This window comes from Arvicanthis niloticus, chromosome 2 (genome assembly GCF_011762505.2).
Source record: "Arvicanthis niloticus isolate mArvNil1 chromosome 2, mArvNil1.pat.X, whole genome shotgun sequence".
NCBI lineage: Eukaryota > Metazoa > Chordata > Mammalia > Rodentia > Muridae > Arvicanthis > Arvicanthis niloticus.
In genome coordinates, this window is record NC_047659.1 from 54307713 (window position 1) to 54320368 (window position 12656).

Below are 12656 nucleotides of genomic sequence, written 5' to 3' on the forward strand. Positions count from 1 at the left end.
GAGAGATGGTTCAGCAGTTAAGGGCATTTACCGCTCTTCTAGAGGTCCTGAATTCAATTCTCAGCAATCACATGGTGGCTCACAACCATCTGTAATGGGATCCAATGCCCTCTTCTGGTGTGTGTACACCAGCTACAGTGTACTCATATACATAAAACAAATAAACAAATCCTTAAAGAAAATAGCAAACCTCTATGACTGAAGAGTCACCTATTTTAAGAGATACTATGCTGGAGAAAACTGACTTTTTAAACTTTTAGTTTTCAGGACCTTTCAGAATAGAGTACAAGGGCAAAGTTATCAAACCTAATGGTATTGGCATAAAAGTAAACACACACACCACTGTGACAAGATAAAGAAAGTGTCCAGAAATAGCCCTGTGCATTTACTGTTGACTTGTTTTGACAAAAACACACTGGAGAGACAGGTAGAGCATGAGAATATAGTTTTTTTTTCAATAAGTGGTACTGGGCAAACTTGATATTCATATGCATATCTGCAGATAATTTATATTTTATTTCTGTCTCTTACCTTGTAAAAATCAGCTCAAAATAAATAAATCTAAACTTAAGACCTTAAACTCTTTAACAAATAAGATAAAAAATGCAGAATAATTCAAGATATTATTATGGGTCACAGATTTTCTAAGACCTCCAAAGTACAGGAAACAAAAGTAGAAACAGACAAAGGAAATTATAGTAAACTACAGGACATTTATTCAACAAAAGAAACAGCAAAAAGATGATTTTCACAATGAAAAAAACTTTACAAATTGTTCAGGTAACTCATATTCAAAGTATCCAAGAACTTTCAAAAGCCCATTACAAACCCCTAAATAATCCAATTAAATATGTAGAAAGACTATCAATAGACATTATAGAAAACGAGAATTCTTATACACTTATTAAAGGGACATATGGGATAGAACATCCCTTGGAGAATATGTAAGGCTACTGTGAACACTAATGTCTGTCAATAATCCTGCTACTCTTCTTTAGGTTCATAGCCAATGGAAATGATATCAACATATTAGAGAAAAACCTGTATGCTTATGTCTATTGCTGTGCTAGTAACAGTCATTAACATATGGAATCTACTTGTATGAATGCATGGCATGAAATGAAAAAAAAACATAGTGAAATAGTAAGTGACCACTGAAAAAAGCTACATAGTAGTGCATACACTATAACTCGGGAGGCATGTGCAAGGAGATTGACATTCTGCACCAAGACTAGGCTGAATGAGACAAAGCCTTGTCTCAAATGAAAGAGGGAGAGAAAAAGAGGGAGACTGAGAAAAGGATAACAAGGTGATGTCATACTATCATTTGCAGCAAAATGGATGGACCTAGCAGATATTATGGTCAATGAAACAAATCAGACATAGAAAGACAACTACAGAATGTTCTATCTCACATGTGGATGTTTAAAAATTCACTTAAAATGTTTAGTAGTGATTAATAGAAGCTGGGAAGGCTGGGTAGGGTAGGAGGGATAGCGGGAAGTTGGATAATGGGCTCCCAAGACACTTGAGTTGATCATTACACATGTATTGAATTATCATACTGCATCCTATAAATGTTTGCAAATAAATATTTAAAAAGATAAAATGCTGTCTTCATATATAACACTGTCAAGATTCTGGAATTTGCCCAACATTTAGTAACCAATATTATTCAGCTCTTATCTAATATTTAGAATTCTTCAAAGCACAACTATTAAGTTACTATGAGCTCCTTTGTGCTGATCCTTTGTCTTCTGCTACATGGTCACCTGTCTTGTTGGGATGTGGATTCAGAGATTAACCCATCTAAAACTACTACACTAAAAATGTTAGTTCAGATTTGGTGCCTGAACTTCTATGTTTGTCAACATTTAGGCTCTATGTTCTTGGCCCCTTCTTTCTTTCAGTAGAGGTTGTGCTATCCATAACTAAGTAATGAGGGATTAAAACATATTAACTTTGCCTATGAGAGCTTTAACCTGCCATCTTGAATCAGATGACCCTTTCTGAAAATTCGAGAGGTGAGGCAACTGTGTAATGTACAATGTGGTTTCCCTTCCCCCTTCCCTTCTCTACTGCTCTCACTGTTCATCAGGTTCAGGTTGCTGATTGCATTACCTTAGTGTGCTGCTTTCCCATGAAGTTTCTTGCAGTTACAAATGCCTGACGCTAATCTTGTGATGAGAGCCTAGTAGTGAATGATATGGTTGAATTTAATAAGCTAAGGAGAAATCCTCTAAACGTTACTGATAACCAGTACAGAAAGCCACATTTTTGACTGCTATCAAAAGACTTGTGAACCTTTAGCAGAAAAACACATAATATTTTCTTGTAACTTAACCCCATGTCTGGCACACAGTTTATATTACATATGGAGGGTTGTCACCAAATAGAGAAAATATATCTTATACTTCTCTCTCTTTGCTAGTGTGAGTGTGTTTGTGCAAGTGTATGGTGTACAGGCAGGCATACTATTTGCAAATAGTATATAGAGTCCCTGAGAAAAAACAGATAAACACTAAATTCAGACTGTGAAGGATTTAAAATCCAAATAATGAAATAATCTGTGACAAGTTAGTGACTAAGCCTGCATCAGTTCTACAGTTTTGCAATTCTGGTCCTGCTTTATAGATAATCACCATGCAATTACCTTATCTACCATCTAACCCTCAAGTGTCTGTTGATTATCATAGGGGGGCTTAGCTATCATTTCATAAAAATTAAAGAACAAATTGCTTTTGTTTCTCTCAACTGCTGCCACCCAAGAGCGGTCGGTGCACCTTTCCTTTATAGTAGCATTGCATCTATAATTTACATGTAAAGCTATCACACACTTATCATCTCAGACATTATGCCCGGGGATAATGTGGAAATTATGCTCTTTTGTGTAACTGGGCAGGTCTCCAAGATGAGTGCCATTTCTTGGAACAGCAGAATTCTCTTCTCACATGAGCTACATGACAGAGGAGTGTTACGCAGCTCACCCATGGATACTGGCAGCCAAATGGCACGGCAGAGTTCTGGTTCTGTATTATGTAATTGGAAATCCCTGCCGTGCAATAACTTCTCAATGTGCACGATTGAAATTAATGTCTCACTTCTACTCGGGGAGACTCAGGCTGCCAATGATTTAATTTTCTTTTCTTTTAGGAGAGAAGGATTTATCCTAGAGGAAATTCTAAGGGATGTCTTACGCGCCTGTTTGTGGCAGGGAGGCATCTCTTTTGCTTTTATGCCTAGTAATGCAAGATGTATGGACTTAGCCTGTTTAGGGATTTTGGTATCTGTGCCTGTGTGTGCACACATGAGCTCTGCTCAGTTGCAATATGATGAGGCAGTGCCTTGGCCACAAGCCCACAATTGCATAGTGGTTAAAGCATGGCAGCCAGTGTCCCCAAGGCAGTGGCTCTGGTCCACCAGACACTACAGTCAAGGACATTGGCGATTTTAGAATTATTATAGGATGTGTTTTCTATGATCTGAAGTCCATGCATGCATTTTCTCTTCTTTTAGCTTGAGTTCCATAGTTTTGCCACTGTTTTAACCTAATTTGTTATAGATGGTATTTATCTGTACCATTTTCCTAGTAAAAATGTGTTTCGATGGAAAATTTTCTAGTGTTGTTTTATAGCAGTACTGAACAAGGACTTTCACCTGGAGGGAAATAATACCAATTATTTCAGGAATTGGCATTTTGACTGTTCCCTCATGAATTTAAACGTGTGTGGAATCCACCATTTTACCCACCATTAACCTTTACTAGGATTCTTTAGAATATTCCAAAAGGAAAGTGAATGTGCCTTTATGTGAATGATCTGCTGGGCAACAAAAGGGAAAAAGGTATATTTTATGAGGTTCCAAGCTGTTTCTGTAGCACCTGCAAAACCTCTGGCTCAGCTGTCATGCTCAGAGCTCCAGTCTTCATGTGGAGGACAGACAGCCTCCTAACTGGCTTACCTACAATTGCTCTTAATCCTTGTCTTAGGGTTGCCATTGCTGTGAAGAGACACCATGACCATAGCTCTTAAAGAGAAAAACATCTAATTGGGGCTGGCTTACATTTTCAGAGTTTTAGGCCATTACTGGCATGCTGACTTGGCGACATGCAGCACACATGGCGTTGTAGAGGTAGCTGAGAGTCCTACTTCTGAATCTTCAGAAAGCACTGAGAAACACTTCCTCCAACACAGCCACACCTACTTCAGCAAGGCCAAGTCTCCTAATAGTGCCAGTCCCTATGAGCCTATGGGGCCATTTTTATTCAAACTACCACCCTCCCTTCAAACTGTTTTTCTCAGACAGAGGTTATCCTACAGGCCCTTCGTTTCCTCAAGACTCACCAAGTGCCCATGCTTACACTTCTTCAGCTCTTAGGATTATCCTCTTAACTGGCTGGGAGCTTGGCTTGCTTGGCTCCTTGGCCCCTCTTGCCCTGCTCTCCTGCTGGGCATCAGGTTCATCCTCTCTCCTTCACTCCCATCAAGGCCCCATGCTCCCTTTTGTGTTTATACTATAATACCTTACAGTTTCTACAAGAAATTTCTCTTCAGGGCAGTCATCAATCTCTCAGACCTTCCCTCAGCATTATAATTAGATTTTTCCTCTTAAAGTTACAGACCCACAGCACTGCTTTTCTCCACACTGAGATCACTCCTTACAGCTATATTTAACTGTTTTTCTTTGTAATAACGTTGGTTAAGCTTTATCTTTCTTTCCCATGGATGAGCAACAATTATATCTTCCACACTACAGCTCAGTGCAATGCTTAGTATGTAATAGAGATTGTAAACGTACCATTTTTTTTCTTCTGAAGATGAGTGAAGCAATGAAGTCACATGGGGAGAATTTAGAATAAACTCACTATTATCATTATTATAATGATTACAGGGCCCCTTAGCTTTGATCAGATGTTTGGTGACCAAAGTTGACTTGAACACAGGGGTTGGTCACTCAGAGTTCATCTTGATAGACAATGCAAATCAAGGCTTATAAAAAAAGATGATTCTGGAATGGGCTCAGATCCTTTTAGACTTCACAAATAAGAAAGAGATTTGGCCAGCATGTCTAAGTCCCTTGTGTTACACATTGCACTAACTCTAAGCCTGTGATAACCCATGAATCATTCTTACCTTTCTTCTGAGATGTTGGCCCCTGTTCCAACTTTATATCTAGTAAAATGTGAGACAGATTTGTTTGAGGTTACAGAGTTGTTAGATGGGTTCAAGATGCTCACAGGTGGAAAAATTCAACAATAGTATTGCCTTCTCTTTTTAAAAGAAAGCCATCAACATCTTTGCATTCTGCTTACCAAACAGGAACAGAATATGGACACTTGTAACAGTATAATGAAGTAAGAGAAGATGGTAGCCTACCTTATTCTTATAATTGCCTTTACAGCTTTTAAATCCATATATTGAGCTCTCCTTGTCCTCTCCCTGCCTCCTTTTTCTCATCTACCCCCTGCATCACCCCTACCCTAACTCAAACCTCTTGAATTATACCCAAGAAGCTATACTCAAGATAGGCTTTGAATTGGTGATCCTCCTGCTTCAGTCTCCCAAGTGCTGACATTGCAGACAAACCATGGAGTCCAGACTTTGAAGCTTAGTATGCTGCCCATCACTATGGTTTTGAAATTAGTAATTATAAAATGAATTCCTCATATTTATATAGTATCATTGGGTACTTTAGCTTACATGCAGAATTTAATTCCACTGAATGCCTTGTAAGGTAGAGATTAGGGTTTCCATGTTAAAGTTGTTAAAGTAGAAGCAGTGCTCTCAGATATAGAGCAGATAACTAAGCCAGCGACAGACACTGGTTTTTCTGACTCTATACTGGCTGTGTCATTACAGGGCCTCTCATTTACTTACAACTCTCAGGTGGTCTACTCTGGGGTACACATCTATAAGTGGGGTCTGATCTTCATTCAATACTGCTGAAACAGTTTGTTGCAAAGTGCCCTGTTTCAGCAAACTTTGCTGTGAAATTTTAGAAAAATTTAATGAACTAGGACTCCTAGGACTGTGAGAAGCTATACCCATGAAGTCTTCCCAACATGACTTTCTAAGCATAAGCTGAGAAAGAACAGCAGTGGACATGCCAAAGTGGACAGGAAATAACACACGGGGCCTCATTCCTACCCAAAGAAATGTAGACAACTGAGGAATGCCCCAAGAGAGGTGGCCTTACCCAGGGAAGAGCACGCCAATTGCTTATCCAGTGCCACATAATCAACCCTGAAAACATGCATACAAGAAAGATCATATAGACAGAGCAAGCTATGTTTAGGAAAAAATATATGTATATCCATATATGTATGCAATAACAATTATGAAAAAAGAAGTCATGAATTTGAAGAAAAACAGAGATGGGTACATGGGAGGTTTTTTGAGGGAGAAAGGGGAAGGGAGAAATGTTCTGAGTATATTATAGGCTCAAAAATACAAAAAAATTAAAGAGAAAAAATAATAGTTCTTTAAAGAAATTCACCCATCAAGATATACACATATATATGTATATCAGCTTTATATTTTCACATGAGTACTGTTCATTGCTTTAAGGTTGGCAATGAACATCTTACTCAGATCACATTAATACATGTCTGGTAAAAATGATAAACTGAGTTTAATCCTCTGGTGTTCTTATGTTAGCTGTCGGGAGTAACAATACATGCAAAACATTTATATCGATGGTAAAACAATTAAAATAGCATCATAATGGGTGTGACAGAATTGATGGGGTTTTATTAAATAGAAAATAAATGGCTTTGGGACCTCCCATTTTCACTTTGAAGGCCCCAATGCTAATGTGTATTGAAATTTGCCCTGCATGCAGGGGAAGTGAAATCAGAGAAGATTCCCTTGGTCTCCCAGTTGAATAGGGAAAGGTACTTGAAGTTCAGGATAAGTTTTCATTTTTTTTCACAGTGTGTTTTATTGATATGCAAACACATCACCTCCATCATGGTTAGCAGGATAGGAAATATATGGTTGGATACAGTAGCACAGAGGGAAAAATCAGCATTTTTCATTCATTTATTCCAAATGTAAACTGCTGATATCAACCAGGTCATCTTGAAAGTTGGCTATCTAAGATCAAAATTCTGGGAGATCTTGTTCATGCATTTTGAGATGGATGCTCAAAAGTTGCAATAAATATCTATGTATCAATTTGCAAAATGCAGTAGTTCTTTCTTTTAACACTCTTGATCTTTTCATTAAAGATGAAATAAATAAGCAAATAATAAACACCCTTCCATACAAAAACTTAAAAACAGATAAGCTTATACTCCTTCCTCAGTGTTTTTTTTTTGTTTTGTTTTTGTTTTTGTTTTTGTTTTTCAAGACAGGGTTTCTCTGTGTAGCCCTGGCTGTCCTGGAACTCACTCTGTAGACCAGGCTGGCCTCGAACTCAGAAATCCGCCTGCCTCTGCCTCCCAAGTGCTGGGATTAAAGGCGTGAGCCACCACTGCCTGGCTGTAGATTGTTTTCTAAAGTAGATTAAGCCTTACTGCGGATGTGGAGTTTGCAGCACAGCCGTAGAAGCCTTTACTGTTTTTCTGAGGAAAAACCCCAAGACTCCAGTATATAACAGTGACACAAACCCACAAGACCTGAGATGATGTCCTGATCACCTCCAACACCTTCCACTCTTAATTAACAACAAGGTATTTGATGTCTCTGTCCCACCTGCTGCTCACTGATATTCTATGTGGGATGATGTCAGATGGTGTTATCTGCAGGTTTCTCAAGTGTCTTGGGGCATCTTCATCACATTATTCTTTATAGAAGGAGTGATAGATCAACAATTCCTTGGATTTTTAATGACAAGTTGAATTAGTCACAATCAGAATGACCCAGGTAGCAAATGGGGAAGAACTAAATGACACGATACACCTTCATTCATGTCAGCTGGGTATGGCTGTGTGTGTGCTCTATCTTCTTTTGCTTTCATTCTCAGCTCCTTGTAATGCTTGGATGACAAGACTTTTGAAGATGTCCCAGGGGAAATTACTGAGGCTAAGGTAAGTTTTACTTTGAGTGGGTGGTGACTGGCTTTCTTTCAGGATCTCAAAGGAAGAGTGGAACGTATTTACTACCATTTTTATCACAAGGTGTGGCCACCTGAGTGTCCCATGCTGGCTTTGTTCTATTGGGTTTCCACCATTCTAATATAAAGTGTGTTGTACTTTTTGAATTATTTTGAGTTAGAAAGCATAAAAACCAGTGGCACTAGAGGGGTTGTGGTAGTGATAGAATAAGCCTGTAACAAGAGACATACAAGTTTGCTAGCTTTTATTCTTCTCATTTTTTTTTCTTTTGTGGTACTAGAGGTTTGAACCCAGACATGACTTTTGTTCTTAAAGCTCCTCAGAGCTGAGGGCATTTACTCTATATCGCTTCTTCTTCTTCTTCTTCTTCTTCTTCTTCTTCTTCTTCTTCTTCTTCTTCTTCTTCTTCTTCTTCTTCTTCTTCTTTTTTTTTTTTTTTTTGCAATTTTAAAACATGACATAGTTTCTGAGTAAAGCACGCAAATGACTCAATAGCCAGATCTCTGTAAGTCTCTCCTGCTTCCTTTGCCAATGTCTAATTCACATACATCCTTCACAATCCTGCCAAAGAGCGAGCCTTCTTACAGTGTTCTATGTGTTATTTAAAAAAAACAAAACTATTCCTGTTTATGTGGCACGCCAGTGTAACTATATGCACAGATATGTGTGGGCCTTATAGAAGCCAGGAGATGCCATCTGATCTCCCGTAACTGCAGTTACAAGTGGTTATGAGTGGCCCAACAGGGGTGCTGGGAATCAAACTTGGATCCTCTGAAAGAACAGTAAGTAACCTTTTCTGTAGAGGCATCTCTCCAGCCCCTCCTCTGTCTGCTTAAAGAGATTTATTATTTATAACTGCAGCCTAGTCTGTACATGTTTTATTCTTCAAAAACCTCATAAATGGTAAAATAACATTCATGGATTTGTACACTGGTTATTCTTACTTAGCATAGCTAAGCTTCCTTTTTAGGCAATACTAGTTCATGGGACTTCATGAAATTATTCTTTTGAGGGGTGAGTTCTAAGATGAGACTTCTGGCTTCTTCTAGAGTCTTCCTCAAATAACAGTGTGGAAAGCGTGGTGACTGGCTTTAAAGAGTTGCATAAATCAATGAAGAGAACATAGGAGTGTATTTTGGTCTTAAATATGGGTCCTCAACTATGTCCTGATTGGACCCATTGAACATACTGCTAACGTCCATCCTGTATTCTAATAAACATGATGTGTGGATGTGTTTATGTCTCACCCACTGACCACAGTAATGTTAGGGCTTCTGTATTTGGAATGTGGGCGCTCTGGTCTATGACTTGACCTTCAAGAAATTCCATGCTCCAGTCATCAATCTGCTTTTGTGATGTATTGAAGATAAGTCACTGAAAAGTTGGTGTGTGTCACAAAAGCTTAAATACTCAGGCCTTGTCTGCTTGTCTCTGTTCTGTGGAAGTGCTTGTTGTTTCAAGAGAAAATCATCAGATTTATGTGTTTTGTCCTAATGTATCCAGCATGTTTCCAGCAGAGTTTGATATAGCTTCCCACTACTAATGACAGAAAGCAAAAATTGAAACCTAATTTTAAAAATACAGAAGTTATGGCCCTAACATTAAAAGTACATTATATAGAGAACCATTTGATATTCCTTAATTCTCCATTTAAAAACTCACATCCTGGTCACAGATAGTGTTTCAGATGGTTTTTAGTCATGTAAATTATTTCTCTCCTGACTGTGTAATTACATGATGGACTGATTTCTAGAGTATCATATACTTAATGTGGGTTTCTAAAAAATGCTTTAATCATATAATTGCCAGTTTATCAAGTAGAAAATATAGGTCTGAGAACACTGTCATTATGTCATTATTTTCCACAAAAGACTGTGAAACACACTGAAGAGGCCATTATGAGGCAAATAGTAGTTTTCTATAGTGTCTAAATTTGCAAAGATTTAAATCAATAAAAGGAATAAAACAGAAAAAGTCTAAATGTAAAGTGCTTAAACTCTCTCCAGGCAATTGCATTGTATCTCTGTGTAAAACCAGTCCAGACAAAGGAAAAGATGTGAGAGCTGATTCAGCCAAAGACTGCATTGACACTGAGTGAGAGATTCCCTGTGCTCTGTGAGGAAGTGGGAAGGAAAGGCAGTGCACTTGGGACTTCTATTTGAGTTCCAATCCAGGCACCTTGCTCTTGTGCTACTTATTTTTGATTATACCATATTTAAAGTGTGATTAGAATCATCATTTATCAGTGAGCATATGGTGCATACCTATAATCCCCAGCACTGAGTATGCCAGAGAAGGAGTACTGCAGGAAGTTCAAGGCCAGTGAGGGCTACATAGTAAGGTCAAGGCCAGTCTGGGCTACACAGCAAAACTCTCTCTCTCTCTCTCTCTCTCTCTCTCTCTCTCTCTCTCTCTCTCTCTCCCTCTCTCTCTCTCTTTCACACACACACACTCACACACACAAACTAATTATAAAAGAATAATTTATATTCATTTGGTTTCCATCCAGAAAAACAGGGGAATATACTCTAGAATGAATAGATGATCAAATTTAAATTCAGTCATACATAATTTAAAAATTATGAAACCATTCTTTTACGTTTAATGGATGGCATAAGAGAGCAAATGAACATCTGTTTCCAACAGTCTAGTAAAGGTGAAGGCAAACTGCTTCCTTTGTGGGCTTAGGACAAGAAAGAAGACTTCTAAAGTCTGTTCTCAGGGTACTTCAGCTATACACACACACACACACACACACACACACACACACACACACACACACACACACACACATTAAGATGTCACACATACAAAGATGTAACATATACACAAAGATGTCACAAACCACATGAACACACCACCAAGATGTTACATGATTGTGTTACTTGTGCCTCAGTGCTTGCTTCCCACTGGATCGGTGTGATGGTTTGCCTTGTTCTCTATACACAATGTTTTCCTTGTGCTTTTGGATGGTGAAGGACCATACTCTGAGATAGTTAAACCCTCATTACTGATGGTAGTACTTCACATTACTTCTTTAAGTAGAGCAAGTGCCATTTAGTGAAGTTCTTTATAAACACTCACAAGGTTCCCTATCCACCCCACTGACTGAGAGAGAAAGCATAGAGTCAGGGCATGTAGATATGGGGAGTAGAGACTGAACTGAATGCCTGGGAGGTGCTCGGTACAGTGGAGTCTGTACAGGGATAATCAGCTCTCACTATCAGGGCAACAAGCCCCACAGACTGCTTTCTTCCTTGTTCATATATTATCTTGGAATAAGGATGCCTAAACAATGCAGCAATGGCCAGATCACAGCCTTGCGGGGAAATGTGGACTTTATCCTGAAGAGAACAAATTGTTTGGGAATTTTAAATCCTCAATTTCCACTAAATTAGATCTTCCTCCTAATTTTTTTTTTTTATGGCGTATGAAACGAAATGGAGCTTTAAGCAGACTTATTAATTATATTTTATAATATTCTAGTTTCCTCACTAATCTTAAGAAAACTAATGGAAAGGTATGATAATTCTGATCTTTACAGAAAGAGAAGCTGATGGGGGAAAACGGAATGATGGATTCCTGGAGAAAAAAAGTCAAGAGCGTTTGCCCAGTCTTGCAGCCATCAGGAAACGTGGACACCGCTCTGAGTGCGCAGGCACAAACTTCTCAAGTTTATCGGGTTATTACTGAGGGCTTCTAAAGAAGCAAAAGGTTCATCTGAAAAACTCACTTGCAGATCATTAATTAAACCCATGAGGTGGTTTTACTTTTCATTGGAAGGCATTTGTGATGATCAGATTATTCTTCCAAATCTACAGTGAAGGAGTAGAAAGGATAACTATACAGATGGGTGAACCAAAAATGGAAGAGACTAGTAAAGGATACCAAGCTCTTCCTCTGCTAAAACAATAAGCAGCTATATAAGAACTTAATTAATAATGAAAATTACAGGGCAATTGTAAACTAGGGAAAAGAAACTCCCCAAACATTTGAAGGATTCATCATCAGTTTTCCCCCTGTACCCCACATGGTTTTTCGATGACAAATGCTTTATCATCTGTCTTAGACATACTGACTGGCCCTTGGGAATGAAAGGCATATTGCCATTCTTCCTGATTCAATTCTAAGTCAAACACAGCAGAATTCTAAGATATCAAAACGGTTTAACTAGAATTCCAAGTTGTCCTCAGCCATAACCCAACAAGGACATACAGGTTTTGGCATCTTAGTGGTCGTTATTACTTGTGATCGTTGTGAGAATTCTTCTATTTGGGGGGATTTCTTCCTTCCTTCCTTCCTCCCTCCCTCCCTCCCTCCCTCCCTCCCTCCCTCCCTCCCTCCCTCCCTCCCTCCCTCCCTCTCTCTCTCTCTCTTTCTTTCTTTCTTTCTTTCTTTCTCTTTCTTCCTTCCTCCCCTCCCTTCTTTCTTTTCTCATTATTTTTCTTAATCTTCTTGATGAGAGTTCTTTCAGGAACCACAGCTGCGAACATGTGACTAATTTATCTTTCACCTGACTTTACACCTTTTTCTTTGAGCATTTATGTTCTATTCACACCTATTAGTAAATCTTCCCATGCCCACCCTTTTGTGATATACT

General features: G+C 38.6%; 1 long non-coding RNA gene across 2 annotated transcripts in view; it reads left to right on the plus strand.

The window, feature by feature from the left end:
• LOC143441350 (uncharacterized) overlaps positions 1 to 12347 on the plus strand; it is a 34315-nt gene extending 21968 nt beyond the window's left edge. For both annotated transcript variants that reach the window (XR_013108663.1, XR_013108664.1), the window contains exons 3-4: positions 7966 to 8029; positions 11601 to 12347. This is a non-coding gene — a long non-coding RNA (uncharacterized LOC143441350). The remainder of the gene's footprint in view (positions 1 to 7965; positions 8030 to 11600) is intronic.
• The last annotated feature ends 309 nt before the right edge of the window (positions 12348 to 12656 follow it).